Consider the following 27919-nt stretch of genomic DNA (forward strand, 5'->3'; position numbering starts at 1 on the left):
AAAACATTTAAAACTCTTAAATATCTGATATAGAGGCACATTATTTTGATTTAGAAATTAAAATAATTGTTAATGATATCAACATAAATATTTTTGACAAAAAAAATATTTTGCTTTTCCCAATATATGGATTACCCTCTTTTAATAGAATTATATCACACCCCTCTGTTATAAGCAATAAAACTTTAAATAATCCTTTCAATTGGTGTGACATTTTTATTTAAATTTTGGCTTGTTTTTGTTTATAACAGAGGTTTGCTGTTTTCTAATATAGTCCTTCTTTTCGATTTTGTTTATTTTAGTTTACTTAACTTTTCAGTATTAATATTCTCTCTTTTTCTGTAACATATATAGATATTATATTTCTAGGAAGGTTATATTCATTCCTACAGATAACTCTTCTAAATATTCGAACTAGAGATTGTAAAAGTGAAAGGAATCCAGTGTGTTATGAAGAGAAAAAAGAAAAAAAAATTAAAATAAGAGGAAATGCAGTTCTGAAAACCAAACAGATAATATAGGGTATCAACACCTTTAAAGAATACAGAACATACTGCAAGATTAAATCTCGAGATTGATGTGGTAATTATAGTTTGGTGGATAATTTAGCTAGTGAATGTGTTTTCTCTAGATGAAGTTCATTAAGGAATATCATTGGTCAAACATAAATATTCAACAAATCAAGAACTAAAGACAAATAATAACGATGTGTTGTTAGAAGCATCACTTAAACATTGATTTAACCTTTCAGTGTTTCATCAGTCCTTACAAAGGGAGTTTACAACAAAAATATTGTTGAACTTCTCATGTTAGTGAGAAGAAAAATCAGTGTACCAAACTTTATCCTAAACAACTTTAGAAGAAATGAAGTTTTGTAGGATTAAGCTGACACTAAGGAAAAAAATGTGACTGTCTAAGATGTAAGCATAGGTTAAGTTTATATGAATTACTGAATTTGGAGTGTATCGTGTCAAATACACATATGTGCTGGTTGAATGAAGTATGTCTGGCTCTGTGCATGTAAGTATACCACGAAAAAGCCAGATGAATCTAAAGCTGATGGAATTACACTCTATAGACTAATCTTAAAATTACCTTGCCAATAGCTTGGATTATAGACATGACAGAATAATTTCTCTGATGTATATTAACACTAGCAGTGAAGATTTCCAAGTATTATTTCATATTAATAAGGTACTACTGTCAAAATTTAATTCTCAAGAATTTGAAGCAAAGCGGGCATATGTAAGGTTAGGTATGGACAGGACGTCGTCAGGAAAGTTATCAGCTACTCCAAGTCACTGCCAAACACTAACCTAATTTTATATGTTTTATATATATGACCTATACTTGATATAAATTGAAGAACTTAGATCCGTTTTTTCTGATAAAATCAGGTTGTTATTTGATACATATAATGTACCACATTCTGATAATATTTGACTAAAATTGTAGTTTTATCGTCTTTCTTGTCAACAAGTTAAAATTGAAAGTGCCCTCCAAAGCCTGGTACACAAAACACTTATTTAATGTGCTCATAAGTAACAGATGTATATGTCTCTCAATTATAGAAGTCATGTACTCTTATGTACTCATCAACCTGTTGTTCAGTAGTAAGTTTGACTGCTTATAACACTGAGAGTTTGGTTTTGATTTCCATGGTTGGCACAATAGAGATAATCCACTGTTTAGTTTTGTGTTTAAGAAGAAACAAACTTACATAGTTCTTCTAATAACTGTAAACATGACTAAGTGTTCTTTTATTATTTATACTTTTTTTCTGAGAATAAACTGAGGCATCGCTAAGTATGCGGATATGCGAATTACCTGCATGATTAATTTTTGTTTGTTTGTTTCTTTAGAATTAAGCACAAAGCTACACAATGGGCTATCTGTGCTCTGCCCACCATGGGTATCGAAACCCGGTTTTTAGTGTGTAAGTCCGCAGACATACCACTGTGCCACTGGTGGGCACGCATAATTAATAGTAGCAATAAACAGAGAAAGATGCCGCACAAGTAATCATGTTTTTGGAGTAATGTTGTTTAGGAAATAACAACATTTGAAGGAAATATGTCAAGAAACGTGTTTCCCTGTAAGTAATCTGAAACTGCAGTATAATCAAACATATTTTGTTAAAGCAATAATGTTTATGGACAGAACTATATCTTAAGCAAACGCTGAGAAACGTGTCAAAGTACAATTAACTTGATGAATAACTGACGCCACCAAAGATCAAATAAATAGAAAGCATCACTTTGGACATTACTTCAGAGAAACACACCGAGGGACTTCGGTTATGTGTTTAGAATAAACAAATAGACACTCTCAGAGTTATGGGAAATTACTAAAGCTATAAACTAAAATCGAGGAAGTATCCCATGAATGTTAAACTAAATAAGCAGACATCAGCGAGCTTGTACGCAGATATACACTTAGATGTTGAACCTGAAGCCCTTGATTAATGAGATGACGCTATAATCAGCCCATTGTCCTCAGATGGTGGAGGAAATACTTTATATGAATAGAGAAGAGGTCATGTGGGCAGTTAAATCACCAAGCCCAATTTAAAAAGAGGATTAGTATCAGTTTAATGGTATCTCGTTAGGAGTTTCATATGAAATAAACTCAGAGCAACAGTGAACAAGAAACCAGTTGTTTCTTTGAATACACTGATAATCACCCTTCTACTAATATAAAAGGGCTTGAAAAAAAGTCCAGTGAGTTTGTCAGCTGAGTAAGTTAGAAAGCTAAGTATCTCAATCCGAATCTCAACAGAAGCACAGGAAGATGTCTTCATATCCAAGCTCTTTGTAAGTGTAACTAATGTCATTATTCTTTAACATCAATCACCATGTTAATAGAAGTAACAAGCTGTCTATAATAAACCTTAGCAAGTTAGAATGCATATTTGTGTGTAGTGTTAAATGTTTGAAAGCAAAAATAAAGTGTTTCATTGAAAGTTTCAGGATCGAGTCTCTTTTGTTTGAACTGTATAGCCTTGAGTTAGTGCCTATGAACTCCATTCACCACAACATCCTCACTTAAAAATAAATTTTGCTCGCTACAGCAGGTAGTATTAGTCAAAGCTCCAACTGTTAAACCGATTCAACCCACTCGTTGTGCCCGCAGGTCAGCCCACGACCCCGTCATGTGACAAAACTTATGAGTGAGCAGTTTCAGCCAAACATTATTGTGATATATGAGTGAAAAGAGAATATCTGTAAGTTTTAGTTCTAATGTATATGTAATATTAATTACCTCTGAATATTAATGTTTTTTTAAAAATAGAGTGTACAGAACAAAAACTTCTAAATCACAACAAGGTATATCAATTCACATACATAGCTATTCTTGTTCAGTGCTTATTTCTATTTACAAAATTTTTTTTTCACATTCCACAAGCCTTTTTCTCCCATGCACTCTTCAATTCACATAATTTTACTGATTCTCCCTTATAAATTATTATGCGACAAATCTCCACAACTGAAAGTGCTCATGTGAGTTGACTTTAGTTGGCCTTGGTTTGAGTTTGTAAGCTACACATTTCAAAGTATGGTCTGTTGACTTTGGAAATATAAGCCATTATACTGTTATGGTTTTTGAGTATTTTCACAGTTAATATTATTATCTGTAGTTATTGGGGTTCAATAACATAAGGTTAGTTAAACTGCTTAGTACTTGTACTCAAGTTCAGGTTTGAAACTAGAGCTTAGTAATGACCTTTGTTCTATAATGTTAGACTTGGCTTAACATGGGTCCTTCTAATTATAAGATTATTTGTAATTCATCTTATTTCTATATCATAAATTAGTTTAACTGTATTGTTTTTTCCTTCAAAACGTGAGATCTCATACATATGTTATTGCCAATACACACTTAATTTTATAATATAACATCTGTTTCACTTTTGTTATTATTTATCTTTTATACTTTCTCATATTAAACATGTTTATGTGAACCCAGAATTTGCACAAACTTCTAATATTGTAAGTATCATTGCAAGTTATAGTTTTTAAATCAGAACTGCACAGTTTGATTAGGCTTAATAAGTGTCATATTTTTGGTTTACCTGTAGTTTATCTTATGAGTAAGTTGCTAATTAGTTTCAATAGTTTTTTTGACAACACATAAAATCTTGTATGTTTTTTGTTCTATAAAACACTTACTTAAATTTACATTACATTGACTTTTTCATTTTTTTTATTCTAAATAATTTGTATTTCTTTCAATTATTTTAGTTTGTGGTCTGCCATACTTTTTTCCGTGATAGCATGCCTTCATTCCACAACTTCTGAACTCATTTAGGATGACTTATATTTTGTCAGTTTTCCTCCACATGATTATAGCTTGCCTTTCCAGGCATCTGCTGTAGAATCTGATAGGTCCACCTCACCCTCTTTTTTTTTTAGATAGTTTTCCTCCTCCTTCTGCAGACATTGTTTTATAATGATAATTTTTGTCTTTTTGGATAAGGTACTTGGATATCCTGCTCTCTATGGGCTTTGGATTGATTTTTCTTAGCTTACCATCAGTTGGATATCTTGTTCTCTATGGGCTTTGGATTGATTTTTCTTAGCTTACCATCAGGTAAACTCTCATTTTGATTCTATGTATTTAGAATCTCTGTCACTTCTACGAGGAGCAGACTTTGTTAATCCTGTCCATTTTATCATCCACCTGGTTTTCCAGCTTCATATTACCTTATCGACTCTCAACTAGGAAATGCCTACACAAAACCTCCATTCTTAAGCATTCCACCTATATCTAAGAGATTTTTGTGCAATACTGGTGTTTGCTTTGATATTGGGTGTTTGCCATCTTCAGTTTTTTTCTTCCACATGTGGTATTTTGGGGGTCTTCTGTAGTGGAACACTGTCTTGTATTATTTTATACAACCAACTTCTAAAAAGGACTTATAAGTCAGCTATTTTTTTTCAACCAGTTCATCTTTATTCATGTTGCATGTCCAGCACCTTCCCTGTTCCTCACATGCCCTACCTACAGGTTTGTCCAGTCTTCATGTTTGCTCATTGTTGATTGGATTTCTGGATTGATTAGTTCTACCTCAATCACTTCGTATTTCTTCCCCATTTTGAATGTTGTCTTTTAAAACAATTGCATTGACAATTTCTATTGGACTGAGAATGCTCGTAGTACATGCTCTTATTTTTAACTTCTTGGAACAATATCTTATGTCTTTTCATCATGGAAATTGGAACTGTTTTAGTGCCTTGCCCTTCAGACTTGTTTTGGCTTAGTGTGACTTTTATTAGGTGTTCTGTGTTTTTACCGGACTTCATTATTTTTGGGATTTTATTAACACCACTACTTAGACACCTTGGCTTTGGTTAGCTCCTTCCATGCAGGGGTGGTTATACAATACTCATCTGCTTCTTACAGAAACAGTTTGTATGGTTGCATTTTCTTGTTAACAGTTTAGGTGGTTTGATGTTCCACTTGGATAAAGTTTTCCTGTTACCATTGGAACCATATATTCTTCTCCTTGAATGTATTCAATAGAGCTTTCTGTTATTTATGCCAATGTAATTCACTATTTTACTTCTGGCAAGGTTCAAGTACATTGGGAGATCTGGTTTCTGTGGAAGAACTTCTTTCTCTGGATGTGGCACATTTGCAATCTATTCAACCTATGCAAGGTTTCTTTTAAATTCTTCTCATAATTTTCCTCTCCCCCTCTTTATCTATATGCAATATTGGTTGAGCATATCTTTTCTGCACTTAAATTTACCAATTTCTTCAACTCACCCAGATTTGTTTCTCTTTCCTGATGCTCATCTCCAGAGCTTATAGGTGCGAGTCAAACAGCAAGAGCCCTCAGAGCAGTGGCTTATGGATTAAAGGTCTTACCATGTTAACACCCTGGCACTTCCAGCAGTCCACTTCACTTTCTTCCTCTTGTACAGATTTGACTGATGTTTCATTCCAACCATTTGATGGCAGTGGCTCATATTACCTGTCAACAGGGCATTTGTTCATGCTCCTTTTGTGGTAGACAGTGGATCTTCCTTTTTGAGCTCATCCATTTGCCATAAATCTCCTGGCAGGTCACATTCTAGGTGCTTTTATCGTTCCAGCTTTCCTAATACCATCTTTAAACTTTTATCCTCCTAGGAGATGAAAGAGAATGAAGGCATGCTAAGGATTTACTGAAGTTTCGTTTCAGTTTCTGTTGTTGATATTCCGCTTACCCATGGTTATATTTTCAAGAGGAAGATTAGGATAAATGTTGAAAGTATTGATCCATTGTATAGGTAGATCATTGTGTATGAACTTCTGGATAGATTGAAATACGAGGAATGCCATTATGCTTTTGTTAAACCAGTATTTGAAACACCTTTTATATGAGGATTTATCTCAGTTAAAAATAATGGAAGCCTTTTACATTCTTCTTGTGGAGTGGGGAAATCTTTGAAAGTAATGAAAGATATTCAAAAATCTTTTAAAAATGTTGAAAATATCGATAGTGCTATATAGAATAGACTGCTAAAAATACATTCTTTCTCTAATTTCTGTAGTCATTTAACATTATTTTTGAAGATTTGATATTAAAATCCACTACTAAAAGCTATTTTTGAGCACTTTTTGAAAATACAATTTATTGAAATGTATAAATGTCTAGCAACGAAAGGCATACTTTTGAAAATCAACACTTTAACATTGTGCCTTATTACTGCTAAGTAAGTTGGACATAAATGTGAATAGTGTGCATCCTTCTATGCATATTGAAACTAAATTAATGCCTTGTATGATCTATAAATCTGTAAAAAATAATATTCTTTTAAGAAATGTGCTTTAATTTCCTTCTTTACAGATGCATATAATTCTTACTTCAAGAATAAATGTTGAAAATTTAACAGTTAGCAAGAAAAATATATATGTTTGTTATCAATATCGTCATTTGGGGCTATTTTAATTATTGTATAGAACTATAGAAATTCTGTTTGTTTATGAGAACTTGAAATTTGTCTGTCTCTCCCATAGTGGCTCAGCAGTAAATTTGAAGGCTTTTCATACTAAAAACAGGGTTTCAATATTCATGGTTAGTACAGTTCATAATACCCATTATGTGGATTCGTTGTTAACAAGAAACAAGCAAGCACACAAAAAATCTTGTTATTTCATCTCAAATGTATGTAACGTAAGGTTGTCTCCAGAGCTTTTGACTGTGGTGTCAGGACATGCTAAAATTCCAGTTTTCACTCATTGCTCCATTTTGCTGTGCCAAGATAGGTCTTTATATTGTGTAAACGTATCCACGTGTCTTGTTTGTAGAAAAATGAGCAAAGATAATGTAATGAAAGAAACAAAAAAATCTATTAATATTTAAGTATACTGTTAGAATGAACCCAGCTAGTATATATATATTTATGGATGATTCAAACTAAAGTTCTATCCAACAAAGAAAACAAAATGTAAGAAAATCATTATTTGACTTCAGTACAGCAAAAATATCAGTCATGAATGCTAATCAAAACTCATCATTGTATTTAGTATACTTTTGTATGATGGCATTGGAAGTAGAGATATTTCTTTTTATTAGATTTATCAACAGCTAACTATCTGTTAAAAGGCTTGACAAGTTTGAAAAGCAAATAACCAATTCTAAAATAAGTAGAATTGTTTAAAAGCTATGTAACTTGTTATGTTTTCAATGTTTTAATTATGCATTAGGTAGAGTGCACGTGAATAATATCAATGAACTTTGGATAATAGTAACATATAGACATGGTATATTAGTTATGAATACAAGTAAGCAGTTAAATTATTCAGTGAAATATTTATTAAGAGGTTATTAAGTAGTGAATGAAAAGTTTATACAGTGAAATATTCAGTGTATTAATGATCTAACAGTTGGTGATCAGGTAAAATTATTCAGTCATTTTTTTCTTTTTCCTTTTTTGTTACCATTTATTATCAACCAAAGAAATTTCTATTAAATGTTATTACTGCATTTGACCTACAGCATTTTCAGACTATGTTGAAAAGTGTGTTTCTAAAATTGGATCTACAATTTGTGTTAAAATAAATGCAATGGTTACTCTAATTAATGAAGTAATAAAGTAAGTTATGTGAATTGAACATGGCATTATTTTATCAAATAACTAAAATACACCTGCTCAACAGTTGAATATATCACAACAGAATAAATGAGATAATACAAGTTATGTAATATCTCAAAACTACAGCATATTCTGTTTGAAAATAGGTTCTCTCTTTTTAATAATTTAACTGTAAATTTTAAATATATTTGTAAATGTATACAGTTAGATATTTTATCTATTTTCTTTGTGTTGGGTGAGGGTACTTCAGAAAAAATTACAGAAAAGAGGAATATTAGATAATATTACCCTTATTTGTATTTGCTCTTATTAAATCCCTAATGAAATCATTTGATGCTATTACATACCCTGATTTGTGGAATGTAAGTTTGATTGAATCAACTGATTAATACTTGAATCTTTAAGTTAAAGTTAAGTATAGAAAAATAGAATTGTGTCCTATTTAAGAGTGTATTTTTATTATCCTTCTTGACAGAAACCCTGAAACAAAATAGTTTCTGTATATATAAGAATTTTTAGTTGCCTCACAAAAAAGTGTGATTTAGGCAGCCAACTTTGGGTAACAGATGCTAACACACATAGATGGCCACAGTATAGATTGTATTTATAACAACACCACACATTTATATACGTGCTATACTATTATGTTAAAAAATTTGATTTTTTCTGTGTAAAATGAATAAGTACTTCATTATCTGTTGTAACTGGTGAATATTTTGTTTATTCTAGGAAGTGTTAATGGAACTTGCATGCATTTCTACTTATATCTGGACCAAAACATCAGTTTTTCAAGAAACACTGGTGCAGTGATTTCATTTAGCTCGTCAGATTCAGTACGTGGTTTAGTAAAAGATGTATACAGTTTGAAGAATGGGGATAAATACACATTTTTTATGTCTCAGGTAAGTAATAATTATCTGTAAAAAATTGTTTGTTGAAGTTCATTAGTTGTATAAACATCAAAATTTGTTCATTTAATTACCTTTTGAACACTCTAGATAAGGGTTTTCAAACTTTCCAAACCAGTGGACCCCTTTCAACTTCCTTACTGTATTGGCAGATCACCTTCCTTTAAAAATAGTTTTTATCAATAATACCATATGTAACTGATGCATCATATGCATAGTTTACTACTATTACAACTTGAATCAAATTTTAAGATTTGTAACAATGAAAATTTTAAATATGGAAATGTTTTTTAAAAAAATCTTTTGACTGACTTTGACGTGAAGGATGATACTGGTTTGCTGAAACAATCTTGTGAATTTTTAGGTTAATGTCTCACAATTTCAAACAATGATCTATAGTAACTTAATTTTTGGACTAATTTTCATGCTGTAACAATGCATTAATCAAATTGGAAATCAACTGTCTTGTATTTTGTAATAATTTTGTCATAATTCAATTTATTATAATTGCAGTTAAAATTTTGGATTTCTATATATATTATTATGTCTTAGAATTTTATTTTATTTGTTACTCTTTCAGTAAATGTTAATTTCATAAATTTGATGTATCACTGCAAACCCTTTTAAGTACTATCTGAAGCCCCCAGGAGGCTGTAAACCACAGTTTGGGTAAGTTCTAACAGTAGCAAGATGCCTTACTAATAAAACCAAACAATCCCATAATAAACATCTATCCAGGCAGAGCTGTAAATGTTTTTATTCCCTCAGATTTTACTATCTTGTCCACAATTTTTCCACATTATAGTTCATTTAATTTTTGTTTTCCTGTTCAGCTATAGATACATAATTTATAAATTCTTGTGAATTGATATCTGCATGATTATTTAATTGAAATATACTATTATATTGTTAAACATTGATTTCAATACAAAGACTATTAAAAATGTATGTGCTTGAGAATGATTTCACTAGTGATCAAAGTGTTGTAATGTTTTAAAACATTTTCATTACCCTAAATGAACAATAACAATTGTGAACCAGCTGTGTTTACGTGAGAGAACAGATAGTGAAATAAGACAACTTTCACAATGAATTAAAGTGGTTGAATTTCCATTTGGGGAAATTGCAGTTTAAACTCCTTTGAACCTTGATCATATTTAGAATTCAAACCCAAAATTTTCCATCTATAACCAAGACAGGGAAACAGAAACCTACAGCAGGACATCCTGAAACTTTAGGTGTGATACCAAAAGTCAGTAAAATATTTAAAACCAATTTATGACAGAAAAAATACAAAAACAAAAATCTGATGAAAGTCTGCAATAACCACAACTCGGAACACATTCCAGAAGTCTTTCTAGACAGATAGTCTTTTAACAGTGCCTTTCAGTCATATAATTTTTGTCTAAATAACCTTTTTTGAAGTAACAACAAAAACTTCGCAAAAAGATAAACTTTTATCATATAAAGGATAATTAACTTGAGATATTTTTTTTCAATAATTATAGAAAGTATATCTGATTTCTCACATTATTGGTTTTTAATGACAAATGTGAATAAATAACTGAAAATAATTAGATGTTTGACTTTTGCCATTTACCAAGTGGCAAAAGTGAGTGTGTCATGGGGCAGTGGTGAGCCAACCTAAGTTAGGAAGTAGTTGCTCAGTGAACAAAGTTTAACATGGTTTGTGTCAGCATTTATAATGTCAAATGCAACAACAGCTTCTACAACTGGAGTTGGTAGTTAGGAACCAAATAAATACATTAAAAAAAAGTCTTTGTGAACCTTGCTTTCCGACCTGCTGATTCATTTTTCTCTTAGGCAAAACATTCAGTGTCTTGACATCTTTTTATGCAAAATGTTCATCTTTGTTATATTTTTGCTTTTGGATGAAGTTCCCAATATACAGTGATAGCATTATCGTTTGTTTGAGTGCAGATGTATTGTGATATATATCTATAATTAGGGACCAGATGGGGCATATTGGTCCATCTCAGCTGTTCTATCCTATAAACTAAACTAAAACTATTAAATAAGTAAATTGTTTTAAAAACTGTAAAGCCAGCTCTTATCATACATATAGTTATTAAGCTTTCTCTTAAAATGAATTAAATTTATTGCCTAAACAACATCCAAAGCCTATCATCCTGTTAGAAAAACATAACTGTCTTAACTGAAGATGTCTTCTACCTTGGGAGAATTAATATTGGTGTTTCCTAACTCTGTTATTATTACCAATAAGTATGAAAAAAGATGATGCATCAACACTATACATTTACTTTACAATCTTAAACACTTCAATCAGATCCCTCCTAACTGTTCTTTTTTCAAGAAAAGACAGTTCTGAAAATCTTAAGATATTCTCACATAACTACTCTTCTATCCCTAGTACCATTTTAGTAATGTTACTTTGAACCATTTCCAACAATTCAGTGTTATTCCTAGGGTTAGAAGCCCAAGACTTGACACAGCACTTGATATCTGTCCCAACCACTGACCTCTAAAATTAAAATTATAACTTCTTTATCTTCTATTCCATGCTTTTTGTAAATATAAGCTGAAGTCATATTTGTTCTACTACTAGCAACAGCACACTGCTTGGTTGTCTTAAGATTGATCAATCATTGCACTAAGATCCCTGTCTTTCATGACACTGCTAATGCTATTTCTATCCAAATTATACTTGTAATTTAAATTATAATACCCATTTGCATTATCTTGCATTTATTATAATTAATAACTCTCATCTGCTATTAATTTATCTTATGCATTGAATGATCTAATTCCTTTTATAAAGCAGCAGCTTCCTCTTCACAGCTAGCAACACCCAATCCTTTAATATCAGCAGCAAATTTCAGTAATTCATTGATGTGAATCAAAAAGAGCAAAGATCATAGAACTAAGCCCTGATCTGACCCACTTATGAAAATAATTTAGTTTGACTGAACTCTATAACTACCATCTGGTTTCTTCCATCTGTTCCCAGGTGACACAGTATTATATCAGCAGACTCTACTGTTAGAAACTGGGTTTCAATACCCAAGGTGAGTAGAAATAACACATTGGCCATAATATGCACAACAAAACAATCTTCCATTCAGTCACTCTTCCTTCCAGTTAGTTAACGTATCTCCCACACCTATAAAGATAAGTTTGTATTTATAGTCATTATATGTAGCACATATAATGCCCAGTTTTCAAGGCATCTCATTAATATATGATATAAGCCTAAAGGGTCCTACCCCCATTCATAGATTTTGTTTACAGTTACTGTTTATTTATATATTTCACACCAACAATTTAGGTGTCATAATTTCCTGTTTCACCAGGGCTCTTGATCTTCTATAATCTTTTAAATCTCCCTTAATATCAGTTAATTTAAATTTCTCAAAAATTGTGAGGCTTCTCACAGTCACATTTTTGTTTTTAAGGGATATATCTAGGCCTACAAAACACACATATTTAGGGATTTTCAGCTAATTTTAGGGGTCAATCCTATAGCTCATTGTAACATTAATATTAGATTTGTTTTCAATATTACTGTTGAGCTTGAAGATATGATGTGAATAATCTTCTGCATTCACTCCTAATGATGTTAGTTCTTTACATATTATTCTCTTAATAATAAAACACCACAATATTGCAAAATTACAGAAGCTCTTTCAAACAGTGAAGAAAAAATCAATTCAAAGGATTCCAGTACTTTGAAAAAGCTAAAGAATGTTTCTATAGTCATATATTCTTTGCTGCCTCTCTCTCCAAGTCCTTTTTCTCTTTTCCTATCATTCAAGCTCATCCAACTTCATTTGTCTGCAAGTCATGGAGTGTTTGGCTTCCTCAGATCTTTTGATCTTCAAGATCACAAGTAACTGCTGTAGCTCTGTGGACAATCTCTGCTTGTACTGGCCTCTTCTTTTCTGCTATTTACTTTCTTTCACACACATCTAAGCCCTGGTATAAAGTATCTCAATCTGTATCTGATGATGCCATCACAGGTGAAACCATAGTTGTAATTTGTAATTCTTTGTGAAATGTACAGTTGTCTTGCTTTTTTTCAGTTCTGTGATTACAAAGTTTCACCAAGTATCCCTGGTTTCAAGTATCAAATTTATAAAACAAACCAGTTCAGCTAAATGAACTGTCTCATACAACAGACTGAAAACAATACAGTTCTTAGTAACTCAACTTCTTTGGTTTAATGACAAGTATGTGAGGTAGAATCTCACTGAAGACCAAAAACACTTCAGTTCAGCAAAGAAGACTTGGCTAAAAGAAAAGATTAAGGAGTGATACAGTGTTAGAGACAACATAAGTGCATGGCTTAAGATAATCTGCAGTGAACTGAGCTTTGATAATCACTAGTAGAATTTGATCTGTCACATAGTGACATGTGAAAACTTAAGTGAGCTGAAACCCGATTTTAATGTGAAACAGAAAAAACAAGTGGATTATATGACTAAACATGAAAATAGTTCAAATCTAGAAAAAGATTACCATTAAAATGCCATCCTAGTTATTAAACCTTTTGAAATCTGAGTTCACACAAACTGAGTCTCACCTTCTTAGTAAAGGTTTAAGTATTATCAAAAATCCAGGTTAAATGTAAAAGACTTAAAAATCTTGCAATAGATACAGAGATATCACTTAATGTTGTATCTGACTCTATAACAAAGAATATATGCTCCAAAATAATTCAAACTTCTTCCAAGAACTACACCAGAAATGGAAATAAAAAGTTCAAGTAGATAATATCTATAAAATGTAAAATTAAAAATGGTAGTAATCACAAAAACAGACAAAGGTATTATGAGTATTATATTTGAAAAATAAAATTATAATGGTAAAATAAACCTTTCTTGAACCTAATAGTTTCATGCTCATAAACATAGACATTAACATTATCTTCAACAAATATGTTAAATCTCTTTTGAACAACAGCATCTGCTGCATCTGTATGGACTTCCAAAACTTAACAGAGCAAATATTCATGTCAGACATGTGGTTCCTGTACTGATGTTCATTCTTGCAAATTAGTACAGAAAAACTGGATTATTTTAAAATATTTTAATGGTTTTAAACCTATTTTGGTATAAGAAACTCCACGAAGCTTGTAGAAAAAAATACAAAATGTGAAGATATTGAATAATGTCAAATTTTTTTATTTTGATATTCATAGTTTGTTCAGTATCATACAGATTAGTAAATGTAAAGAAATTGTTGGTGATGTAACTGATATAGAAAAGTAAACTTTGTTCAAACCCAGGAATTAAAAACCAGTAATAACAACATGCTTAGATAAGAACTACTTCAACTTCAACCCATCATTCTCCTTATATATTTGGCCATTAGCTGTGGGTTCTCCCTGTCTCCTTTGGTTGCAGAAGTAATCATGGATAATATAGAGAATAAACTGTGTAGTAATGAAAATAATACTCAACAATTTGGTAACTTTCTAAATTAACAAAACAAATTCATTAAACTTAATTTGGAATTTAGTTAAAACAGAAGCATCAATTTTTGGATTTAAATATTGACATAAATAATGGCGTACATCCCTTCAAAATATTCAGAAAACCAATTTATTATAATTCCATTATATGTGCTTCTTCAAAACATCCAACATCACACAAACTTGCCATTCATAGTTTGTTACACAAACTTATCACTGTACATTTGAAAATCATGAATATGAATTAAAAACTATGAAAGTATTGCTGTTAACAATTGTTATACAACAAAGTTAACTAATACATTGTTTAAAATATTGATACACAAATTTAAAATCATTATATCCACATACTTTATGAAATTACAATACAAAGAGAAATGGTTTAAGATAAGCTACATCAGAAATCCTTCTCACAAAATATATAATATACTGAACAAAGCAATCTCAAGACTTACCTTCTCCTGTAAAATCAACCTATCAAAGATGTTATGCAACAACAAAGGCAGAAATGAGACGTGCAGCAACACTGTTGTTTACCAGTTAATGTGTCCAAAGACTGCAATAATGTATATGTGTTTGTACATATAGATCAAATGGAACATTGCACAGAAATGAGAATTAAAGAAGATTCTAGAATCTATTAATTAATAAACATGGATTAAACCTTTGCATCCCATCTTAATAAAATTAAACATCAATTTGATCTATAAGGAAATGGCAAAATTTTACATATCTGTGAAAAAAGTAAAAAACTAGGTAATCTGGAAATTTTAAAAATAAACAGATGTCTAAAAGCAAATCCAAACCAACTGAACCTCCTCCCCACTTCTTTCCACACTTGCCCATATGTGAATGGTAAGATCACTTTCAGTTCTTTTTTTTAAGATGTACATAAACCCTCCTGTAAAGCATTTCAATCTGTACCTGATGATGGCATTACAAGCAAAATTATAGTAAATGATGTACTTGTGAGGAGTACAATTGTCTTGTATTTCTTCAATTCTGTAATTATAGAGTTTCATCAAATACTGATGATTTCAAGTATAATTTATCTAATTTATTACTGTACCTATGTTTAGTGATAGTCTATTCTCCTTCTTGGAACCCACTCAGTGGTTAGTGTTGCCTCATAGGATGCACTTACTTCCATAAATATACATTGAGTTGGTGGACAACAGTAAATGTTAACTCCACCTGTTGTGTTTTCTGTGTCCACTATTGAGATAAGATTTTTTTGCAGGGCCATTGTGATGGCATATGTATCTATTTGTCTCTATGCATATTCCAGACTGTTACTTCATTGACTATCATAGAAACATTCAGCAGTATAGGAGTGCTTACTCATTTTTAAAGTTGTGTATATAGCATTTCAGTCTAGGTTTTATGGTAAGCCAATGCATTTTTTCCATTAAAAGAGCTTTGCGTCAATTTGGTCTGTGAACCTCTTCGGAGTCTTTTCAATCTGAATATTCCTGGTATTAGAATGGAACATAGAATGCCAGTGTAGTTCCTGGAATGGTCAACATAGAGTTACTTGCCATTGTACAAGCTTTCTGGACAAAATGCAAGTGGATAGTACAGTACATTGGAAAGTATGGCAGGAGTGTCCATGTCAATGAAGTGCAGGTTAATCATATTACAGTTGACCATCTGGATGGGGCAAAGTGTTGGAAAGGACTTTAGTCCCTGTAATTGCTCACTTTTGTGTGATGCATTCTGATCCAATAACTCAACCCAAGTGTTGTATAACTGATCATTTTATTGAATAGCAAGTGCTAAGTAATAAGCGACAGTCAACTGTAAATAAAAAAATAACAGTTGAAAGTACACAATATGACAAAATGTTTTGGTAGCATGATACACGACTTGATCTGATTAGCAAGAACAACACATCTTCCTGTAGCTCGTATAAAAAAAAACACATTAATGCCACATAAGACATATCAAAGAGTAGTAGACATTAATGCAGAATTGAATTCAGAAAGTGCAATTTATGAAGAATTCAGAATAGCATCGACACATACTTTCTCCGATTACAGTTCATTGAACACAAAAGTATCATTTATGAAAAAAATGACAAATTCTATTATTACATCCAAACCCACATGGTGAATCGAGGAAATTCCCACAAAAACCAATATTTTTGTTTATGATTAACAAAACTGAAACCGTTGTCTACCGACTTTGGGTCGAATACAGTCATAGTGTGAATAGAAATAAACAGGGACAATCCAAATCTTGGAAGTTTCTCCTGTCTGCTTTGTGATAACGATGTTTCTCGTAACAGTTTCAACCTCACGTGTATCTGATCAAGCATACAATGCGAAACAATTGGGCAGGGTTTAGATTAGAGGGAGAGAAATTGTCAGACTTCTCTCCCCAACAGTGATGGTCATCAATGTTGTGGTTCCTCTTCGTCCCCTCTCATGAATGATTCTTGAACTATACATGGGAGTTTGCCTTTATTTTGTTTGAAGAAGTGAGTTGGGGGTTATGAAAGTAACATCATCAAGCATATGGATGCTCGTCTCTTTATACAATACTGTATCACTATGTGCAGCATTTGAATCGGTTTGCAATCGGAATCTGACCCTCATACATGAAAATATATTAATTGGATTATATCATTGATTAAACAGTAAGCTATAAAATATTGTTATACATTCGGATAAAACTGCATATAATGGAATATGAAATAAATTATAAGTTACAACTAGTATTATTTTTAAATGCCCAAGGTTCTAATTTCACAAAGGTGATTTGGCTGGAGCCGCTTCTAACTTGTACTAATTATTGTTTGGCACTGAAGACACTTGAAACATTGCATTATACAAAATAGATAAATAGTGTTGAGTAAAACTTTCATCAAAACTTCATAATCCCTATTCTTCTATACATAATAAGTAAATTGTACAGAAGAGTACATACCAAACTATATGGTCATGTTATTGCCATAGCCCCACCACATCTTGTGCTCATCTGACCTATTGTGTGTAAATTCTTCTATATATATATTTTTTCTGTCCATCTATGTAAAGCATGGGCTCATTTTTGCATTCCTCCTTCCATATTTCTATTCAGGTAAAGAATATATTTCACCTGAGAAGAATATGGGCTTCCACAAGTGTTGCTTCTCATGGAGTATTCCCTTCTGATACCTTCTCTAAACAGTATATCTTGGTTTAATCTTCTATACTGGCCTTTCTACCTCATGAATATGAGATTCTAGCTATGATATACAGTGAGATAAGTGAATTGTTTTGGAAGTTAACATATTTCTTACCTGAATTTTATTTCCAATAGATATTTACATCTCTGGAAACCTTCCTATTATTTCTACCAGCTACTAGTCCATATTCTTACTTTTTCTTTTGGTGATCTACTACTGCATGTGGAGGATATATCATGCTACTATTTGTTGAGAGTCATTGCTGTATGATGAGTACATCATGTACTCGTTCAGTTCAAGATGTGATTTAGGTGTAAAATAGTTGAAAGACAGTGGCATACACAAAATCTCAGGTACAAATAAAATGGAGTTAAGTATCTGTCAGAAATACATTTTGATGTTAAGGAAAATGTTAATTTATTTATGATGTGTTCAGGTGGTAATTTAAATTATTGACAGAAAGTATTATGTATTAGTAGCATACAAATAATTGTTGATATAATTAGTATAAGATACAATTTTTGCAGGATTTACGGAATTAATAAAAACTAATTTCAAGACGTTGTGTGTTCATGTCTTGCTGTGCACACAGTATTTTAAAGAGTAATTAGTGAAAGTAAAATGTTAGTTGAATTTGTAATTTTAGTTTGCTTTTAGTCAAATAAATTTGTTATTAATAGTATCATTGGTTGTAATTCAAAATATATATTAATAATCTGGCAGTGTGTTGGTCATTTGAAATTCTTATACGTATTTCGTTTTTGTACAATCCTAACTGGGTTTTTTTAGTTTATGGTAAACCAGTTTTTATCATTTTATGAATTACCTTTTGCACCAAACCTAAATGCATATATTAGTAAAGGGGTATCAGTAGTGGCTCAAAATGTTTTTTATAGAAAAATGTGCTTTGGTAGGCTATATTTCAATAGTGAAATTTCTGATACAATACGTATCTACTTTCACACAACAGCTTTTCCCAATCTTCTGCTGCCTGCTAATGAAAAGAAATCTTTCTTCTTTGATGCACTAGCCATTTCACTGCAAAAGCTGGAACTGCTTATTTAGTATTCATAGAGCATGTGACAATCCTCCACCAATAGAAGTACAACATGCCCTCCTAAAGTAGCTGGCTCCCTCTATATATTTCTACAGGTATCTCACTTTCTCTTTTGGCACACTGTGATGTGTTTATCCTTTGCTTTTGATTTTGAACATTTCGTGTTATTTGTCTTTCACTACTACCTTATTAATTTTAAGTTTGCCTGAATAATTCTTGCATACAGGGTAAAATTGAGCATTACTAGATACATATATATATATGTATGTGTGTGTGTTATTCTGAAATATGCAATTGAAACAAATTTTTTAAAGTCAAGTTGTGTAATTTTCTACTATTTTTGTGAATTATGAATGTGCAATTTACTGTGATGTTTCTGATGATACCATTTCATTACCCAAGCATGGGTATCAATGTTGTCTGTTGTGATTCTGTGTGTGTGTAATATTATGTTAAATACTTGGTGAACCATCACTTATGGACTACCATAAGTAAAAGAGCAGAGAAATGCTTCCCCTCCTTTGATTTAATAAATCAGGAGCACTTTGCTTGCCCAAATAAGGGTTTGCAGTCACTAATGGTACTTTGTCAGTTGTGACATTTCTCTAAACCCTCTACTGCCTTTTATCCCTCCCTTCATCAAGTAAAGCTTGGAAGTTCTTGCTACTTCTCAGTTGTTAGCTGTTGGGGTGGTGGATCATAAAGGTCTCCTCATATTTGTTGACCACATGCCATAACATTAGTTATTACTAAACTTGGTTAAGAAGAGGTCTTCCCCCCGTTCCTTGAAGTTTTGTTCCCAGAAGTGCTGATGTAGGTAGGAATTGAACAGGCCATTGCTAGATTATCTTTGTAATACTGGATTCAGGTAGATAGCTGCTTATTCCTATGGTTGAGGCCAGTGGATGTCTGGGCTTGGTAATTCTGGTTGCAGTATGTTTCCATTCACCTAGTTGAGCAAAAGGGACTTTGTTCATTTTGTAAGGATGGATGTAAAGGTTTTCTTTCCTGCTAAATTCAGTTTCTGCTTATAATATTAGGCTTAGGATATCTCCCTATTCTTACAGTTGGGTTGCAGCTTAGACACTAGCTCATAAGTCTGGATTCAGTGTGTTGTACTTTTTGTCTCTATACTTGATTTAGAAGTTTGTCCAGAGTTTGTTTTTCGCTTTCTTCTTTTTCGTAATTCGAGTTACTTGAAATGTAACATTTAGTTTACTGTAATGTTGGGGTTGATGAATATATTATTCATGATCTGCATGTCCTGACTATAGTTCTACTTTTGTAATTTTGGATAGTATTCTGCCACGTAATATTGATGATGGAACATGAAACTTCATCTATACACTTGGGATTGGGAATATGCCATTATTTAGTTTCCTGAGGCATTTTCATTTAATAGACCCATCCTTGATGCTAAACATTTGACAACACCTCACTTCTTTGACAGCGAAGACTGTACACGTTCAACATGTTATGTTGTTTGCAAACAAATGTACTTCCCATCTGTTGAAGTACTCATGCTCAATTCTCTATGGGTGCTTTCTACAAGAATCTCCTGTTTTTATATATTACACTGTTCCTTCCACCAACTCAGTGTGGCATTTGAGCTTCTATGTGAGTGGAGGTATGTATCATATTGGAATTTATCATTTTGCTCCATTGAAAAAAGATTTCCAATAGATACTTATATATAGATATACTGCAGCTGTAATAAAGCCTTTTCAAATTTAAGTAACCAACTATACAATGAATTTAAATCTGCTATGCTCATCACAGATATGAAAACCCTATTTTTTACACTTCCACTGAGTCAGTGGTGGGAGAAATAAGGGTAGGGTTAAAGAGCAAGCCACACCTCATTAGAAAACATCTGTGGGAGTGTTGCCAAACACTCTGAGTTTGTTTCCATTTGATTCGTTCCATTAGTCAGGCATGGATACATCCAAGATATTTTCAGCATTTCTCAGGTCCTTCCAACGTAATTTCCAGACAAAAATCTTATTGTAAGTATTTTGCTGTATTTATTTTGAATTATTAGAATTTTTAGTTATACATTTCAATTAACAAAATGATATGAAATACATTTTCAAAGTTTTAAGACACTTTCAAAGTGGAATAAAACATACATGTGTAGAAACATTATTGCTACCACATTAACTTCTATAATATATAATATAATATAATAAGGCTTGTGGAATGATAGTCATGGTAAAATTATTTTGCATGGTAGTACCTGTTTCACTGTTGATGAGGAGTGAGATAATCAAATCTCAGTACAAGAGTAATCCATCTTGGCTAGCAGTTGGTTGAGATGCCAATCATGACTTCATCGGCATCATTGCTTGCTCAAGAGTAGGTCAGTCAATTGATAAAAAAGGAAGTGGTGTTCCTTGCATTCAAAGCTATGTAATGGTAGCTTAGGGATAAAGGTTGTCAGCATAGCACATGATAAACAACAAAGTTTTGTCTAGTTAAGATGATAATAGTTAGATCTAGAATCAGTAGTCTGAGAAGTATTATGACTGATACTTTTTGAGCAGTCTAATGATATTTGATACCAAGACATCTGCCATATGTCATGTGATAATCATTATTAGATGTTTTTACAAGGCTGAATTCTTTACAGTAGGTGTTTGGGACTTCTCAATGATAACTCTCAACAATACACAGACAATACACAATCAACTCATTTTAAAATAATATATTAAAAACGAGTGAAATGTATGTACAAAAAATGATTTACCCTATAGGTTAACACATTGTATCCAGTCATTTAAATAATTGTCCCTTTTTCGTTAACCCTCAGTGTGCATTCCTGTACATGGTAAGGGGACCTTCTAGGGAAGGTTCTGTTCTTTACCTCCTCTGAGATCTAAACATCTATGTACGTGTTTGCCGTGTGTGGTGACCCATGAAGGGGAGGAGAGGATCCTGGTGGTTGAGGGGTCCAACCCTAACACACCACTTTGGCCATGAATTCCTGTAGACGGATAACCTTGAAGTGGCCCCACCTTGGATCAATTGGCTGGTCCATTTGGGCTAGGGTCAACCAAGTACCCGTGGTGGATGTTCTCAACTGGTGTTGTGTACAATGTATTGGATGCTGGTGTTTGGGTATAGTGCTAACAAAACCCTGGCATTGCTGAGGTGTCCTTGTTTGGCATTGTAGTAGTTCCCTCATAGGGCTCCATAGTGGGTTGGGTCAGTGGACATCAACATATTCTTTTTTATAATGGATCCTCCAAATAAAAACTTAAATAAAGTAATGAAAAAACAGTCCATAGGTAAATGACCTTGGCTTGAAGGTTCTGATCAGTAATCTTTAAAGCATGTAACACTTGTACCTCATTTTCTTATATCACATTCTCTTTCAGACAAACCATTAGAACTAATGTCTCCATTTTTAATTCAGAAGGGACTAGAGGGACTTGCTGCCTCTCCAAAGACACTCAGAAAGCTTTGCCCTGGTGACATATTTGTGGAAATATCCGCATCTCAACACAGTGATCTCCTCTTACATTCAAAGAAAATTGGCAATATACCCATTGAGGTTAAACCCCATGCTACTTTCAGTTCGCCAGGAGGAGTTATTGTTGAAAGGGATTTGAAGAACATACCCGAGTCAGAGATTCTCACTGGTTTCTTCATGCAAGGAATTTCACTAATGAGGCATATCTTCGCTCGTAAAGATGGAATTATGATGCTCACCAGTGTCCTCATTTTAACTTTTACATCACATCGTCCACATGCCACCATCAAGGTAGATTATCTTAATTACAAGGTACAGCCATACATTCTAAACTTCTCATATGTTTCCAATATCAGCAGTTTGGTTACTCGAAGACATCATGTCGTGGTTCCTTGACGTGTGCTTGTTGTGGTGGCAAGGGCCGTGATGTCTATGAGTGTGAATTGGACCCTCATTGTGTTAATTGCAATGGCTCTCATCCATACTACTTTTGTTCTTGCCCTAAGTGAATGGAAGAAAAAAAGATTAAGTGTTTGAAGATGATTCAAAACGTTACTTTATTTTGAGGCTCGAAAGTTGCTATCCACTAGTTTATTTCGGACGTATGATGCTGCACTTTATTCCATTACTACAACGAGAATGCAGACATATCTCTCTGTGCCTTCAAAAAATCGCTCTTAAACCATATGGAAAGTCTTTTGACCTCCATGGCTAAAAAAGTTGAATCAACGTCAACACCCATCTCTGCACCTAACATTCATTCCAGCAAATCCCAAAATTCACTTTCTTTGGTTCCAGTTACGAGCATTTACTCTTTTACTCTTCTCCCACCCCAAAGTGCAAAATGATTACTCATTCACATCTTCAGCTGCTGGAATCCTCTTCCAACGACAAATACCTGCCCAATCGACTTAAAGCAGGATCCCTGTTCACTTACACATAAATAGAAATAGACACCTTGATACAATGGATCTGTCGAGATTTACATTCTAATATGGATGGCATCAAAACACTGATTGCTTTCTGCTATCCTGTGTGTCTTTTTTACAGGAAACATTTCTGAAACCTGCTAATATAGTCACCATTTTGGGCAGTTTTCTTTGTACAGAAATGAAAGGCTGTGTAATGAACGAGTGCATAGAGGGATGATACTGTTGGTTGATCAGCATGTGCCCATCCTGTGTTTGCCACTCGACACACCCTTGGAGCCCATAGCCATCTGTATTTCCTTTGGTCGTACCATTACTGTTTGCTCTCTCTACCTGTCTCCTGAAGAGACCTATGATCAATCACACCTTGATGCTCTTGTTTAACAGTTACCATCTCTCTTTCTATACCTGGCAGAGTTTAATGGATATAATCCCCTCTGGAGAGATACTGATATTGATGGGAGGGGTCGCTTGATAAAGTGTATATTCTCAGGTCACAACATTTCTCTTTTCAAAACTGGTTGTTATACATATTTTCATGCACCTAGTCAGTTCTTTACTGCTACTGATCTCTCAGTTTGTTCCCCTTCACTATTTTTCAACTTTTCATGGAGGGTTGACAATAATCTACGAGAAAGTGATCATTTTCCAATAATTTTGAGAGAGACTGCTATGGTCGATACCACCCTACTTGTGTTCCCCAGTGGAAGCTGAATCAAGCCAACTGGCCCTCTTTCAGTGCTCTTGCAGAACTTGATTTTGCAATCACTTGTAAACAATCAATAGATGTCTGTGTGGCAGTAGTGACTGACTGTATTATAAAGGCACCTGTCAATTGTATTCCTTAAATCTCGACAGTTTTCCACCATATTTTCATCCGAGGTGGAATCCTGCCTGTCATATGGCATGGAAGGCTCGTTGGTATCCCACACTCTCGAACTGCTTTGGTTTCCAGCAGGCCCGTGTACATGCTCGGCAGGTTAAACGTCAAATCCAGAAGGAATCTTGGATTATATTCACAACCAGCAGATCTTCTACCGCCAGTTCGAAAGTCATATGAGATAAAATTTGAAAGGTCAGTGGGCAATATAATTCTGTCCACCTCTCGATATTGCTCCCTGATAGCATTGCTGATACTCAAGGTGAAAGTTTTCATCAGGAATTTAGCACTTCTGCTTCATCCTCCACCTTCTTAGCCATCAAGACACGGGCAGAGTGATCAACTATTTCCTTTCAACCTGATTGGTTCTATGATTATAATCGCCGCTTTACACTGGTGCAACGCAAGCTGGCCCTTCATTGGTCTGGCAGTACATCAGTCAGACCTACACTATGAGATGCTGCACCATCTATCTCCTTCTTCTCTTGCTATTCTTCTGATTGTTTTTAACTGGATCTGTCAAGAGAATTTTTTTCTTATCCTGTGCCAGACTATTGTCGTACCTTTCTCTAAGTCCGGGAAGGATCCCAAAATTCCTTCAAACTACCATTCAGCTGCTTTGACGAGCTGTCTCTGTAAGACCTTAGAAAGGATGGTTAATGCTCGTCTCTTTTGGCACCTTGAATCAAACAACCTCCTCTTGCCCACCCATTGTGGGTTCTGATGACAGAAACCCATCATAGACCACCTTATTCGACTTGAAACGTCAATCAGAGAAGCCTTTCTCAAGTAACAATATTTGATATTAATATTAATTGACATTGAGAAGGCTTATGATAAACACAGAGGTACTGCATTTTGCAAAACCCCCATATATATGGGTTACATGGCCATTTGCCCATTTTTATTAAAATTTTTTAATGGACAAGTGATTTCAAGTTGGTGGACCACAGCAAATTGTTTTAACTTCTTTGTCACTAAACCCATTTGCATGCACTTTTGCTACCAACAGGGCATTTACCCAGATCCTGAACTCTGTATCAGTGAATTTGTGCTACCTGTGTTCTCTGAGACAAAGTTCTTGAGCTTATCTTTGACCATAAGCTGACCTTTATACCACACATCAAGTAGCTACGAGACAAATGTACAAGAGCACTGAACATTCTCTGTGTCCTCTTTTCCACCAGTTGGGGAGTGTTTCAATCTTCTACGCTAAAAATATGTGCTCTTATTTGATCAAAACTAGACTATGGGTTACCAGTCTATGGCTCTGCCAGAACCTTGGCCTTGAATATTTTGGACCCCATTCATCATCAGGAACTTTGGCTCTGCACCAGGGCTTTTTCTGCTTCCCCATTTCAGGGCTTATGCACAGAGTCTCATGAACTTCCTCTACACCTATGCTGTTTGCAACTGTCTTTACTGTCTGCTTTGATGCTTCGATACTTATCAAAGCACCCCACTGGGGTTTTTTTTTTTCTTCCTTGGTGGTCCATGCTATTTCAGAACAGACGATCTGCTACTGATTCCTTTTTGCAGTTGGATGAATTGGGTCTGTCCTTGGATAACATTGCTGTATCCACTGGTCAGCCAATCCCAACATGACTTATTGCAATCCCCAATTGTGATCTTTCTTTAAGTCATCTGAGGAAAGCAGACACTCCTGATTAGATATACTGTCATTTGCTGGACATCTTTCAAACCATCCTTCCATTCCTCTTTAAACAGTCATCTGAGGAAAGCAGACACTCCCGATTAGATATACTGTCATTTGCTGAACATCTTTCAAACCATCCTTCCATTCCTCTTTAAACAGATGGTTCAAAAGCAGGTTACTCTGTGGGTTCTGCCATGGTTTGTTGTGGTTTAATGGTTGTGCACAGAATCCCCTCTACAGTTTCTGTGTTCACTGCAGAACTGTATGTCATTTATCTTGCCCTGGATCACATAGAAGCTAAACATTACTCAAATTGCACTATTTATACTGATTTGCTTCATTCTCTTCTGGAAAGGCCGACTTTAGGTGACTAACGTTGATGTTTGAACTTACTTGTTAGCCATCCTGGCGAATTATGATAATTAAAATTATGGTACAGAAAGTCCTTTAGAACATGTTTTACTGTAGTTTCTCTCTTACTGCTGTAAACTAGGTATAAAATTGGATTTAATGCTATTTATTGTTTTAATTCAAAAATTAAACTTTGATTTGTTTTATCTTAATTCTTTTTTTACAAATTTTAATAATTTTACTTTAATTTTAACTTTTTACCATATGTTTGATGCAGATAGCCTAGTTCTTTGCATCATAAAACACTAAACCAACCAACCAACTTTTTTGTTAAAGCCCACATAGGTGGGTTCAATTTCTTCAAACACTTTAACAAAACAAATTATTCTTTTGTACTGTGTTATTACAATACGATCAGTGATAAATTCACTTAACAAAATTAACCAAAGAAGTAAACGTGGAAAATTTCTAAATTTGCACTACTCTTAAATAATTTTGCATTTAGTATAAAATTAAGTCTGAGGTCTGTTTCTATATAAGGAAAGAACAAAATGCATTAGCATGTATGATTTGTACTTTTTCTAATTTTGTCATATGCACAGACCACTCTAATGTTTGTAAACACTCCTCAGTCTTTATATATCTATATCACTAAGTTCTGACCATCCCAAGAAGATAATTAACACTAAAATATCTACCAAGTTTATTGGACCAGTCAGAAGTTTCAAAAAGCTGCACCATTAACATTTTCTTGCACTTTTATTACTTCAGACAATTGTCCTTGCAACCACTATGATGCAAACAAGCCACTAAATTCTTTCCAACTCTTTTAAAGCCAGAATTGTAATAAACTTTGTAAGAAAGTTCTGGTAATTGTGTTGCATAGGCTTATTTATTGTTGATTATGTAGTTTTATGATGCTGTACAAACAGTCTAAAGGCAAAGGTAGTGGTTATTTGCCTTACGTGCCCCCCGCTAGTACAATGGTAAGTCTACGGATTTAAAATGCTAAAATCAGGGTTCAATTCCCCTCAGTGGGATCAGCAGATAGCCTGATGTGGCTTTGCTATAAGAAAACACGTGTTATGCCTTATGTGTGGCACATTTCTATTTCAGCTACTAACAGCAAAATAAGCATAAGAAATAGATGTGCAATAGTTAGAAGTAGATATTGTGAGGGGAAGAACTCTATGGTCAATACTAAGAAGGATAGAACAGTACTGCTGACTTTCTTCTACATTTGTCAACCTTTGGAAATTATGCTTATTATGAGATAAAATTTACTGAACCCCTGTAGAGGACGATTAGGGAAAATAGCAGCAAAAATATTGTTTTCTGAAAAAGAAGACTGATATTTATTGAGTGTGTTTTAGAAAATATGCAAATGAAGTTTTAAAAATTTCTGATGAACACAACTATTTTTAATCTGATCATGTAAATAAATCACTTTGCATTTGGAGCAGTCAACACTTTGAATTAATAAAATTATTTTCAAAGTCTTTCTAAAAATATTTAATTAAAAAGTTTGAATTTTTTAATCTACAAAACACTTCTAATGTTCGCTGAGAGCTTGAAACGTTTTGTGAAGGTACACCAGACATATTAAAATTTATAGTATAGAAACTCTGGTGTTCACTTTAATAGTGAGAGTAATTCACTGAGGCAGTAGGAAAAAGGTTAACAGCCTGGGAATTGTTCTGAGATTGCTCCATCCAGTTTCAAACTCACTAGATACCATTCCAACTTGGAGACCCTCAGATAATTATATTTTGTTGGTACTGAGATTAACTTGTCAGTATCAGTGATTTAAATGTCAGCCATCTTCCTGAGTCTGTGGCTACAAACAAAGATAATTTCTGGACTTTTGTATGATCAGCAAAAGTTTAATGTAGATGAATGATTTCCTTAAAGAGTATTAGATAGGTCCAATAATAGAGAATTAACAAGACAGGAGTTTAAG

At 33.4% G+C, this 27919-nt stretch overlaps 1 long non-coding RNA gene across 1 annotated transcript in view; it reads left to right on the forward strand.

Annotated features, from left to right (window-relative positions):
• Nucleotides 1–3528: 3528 nt before the first annotated feature.
• LOC143254639 (uncharacterized) overlaps nt 3529–27919 on the forward strand; it is a 33897-nt gene continuing 9506 nt past the window's right edge. Inside the window, exons 1-2 of the long non-coding RNA XR_013030297.1 lie at nt 3529–3660; nt 8814–8986. This is a non-coding gene — a long non-coding RNA (uncharacterized LOC143254639). The remainder of the gene's footprint in view (nt 3661–8813; nt 8987–27919) is intronic.

Source organism: Tachypleus tridentatus, chromosome 6 (genome assembly GCF_004210375.1).
Source record: "Tachypleus tridentatus isolate NWPU-2018 chromosome 6, ASM421037v1, whole genome shotgun sequence".
Taxonomy (NCBI): Eukaryota; Metazoa; Arthropoda; class Merostomata; order Xiphosura; family Limulidae; genus Tachypleus; species Tachypleus tridentatus.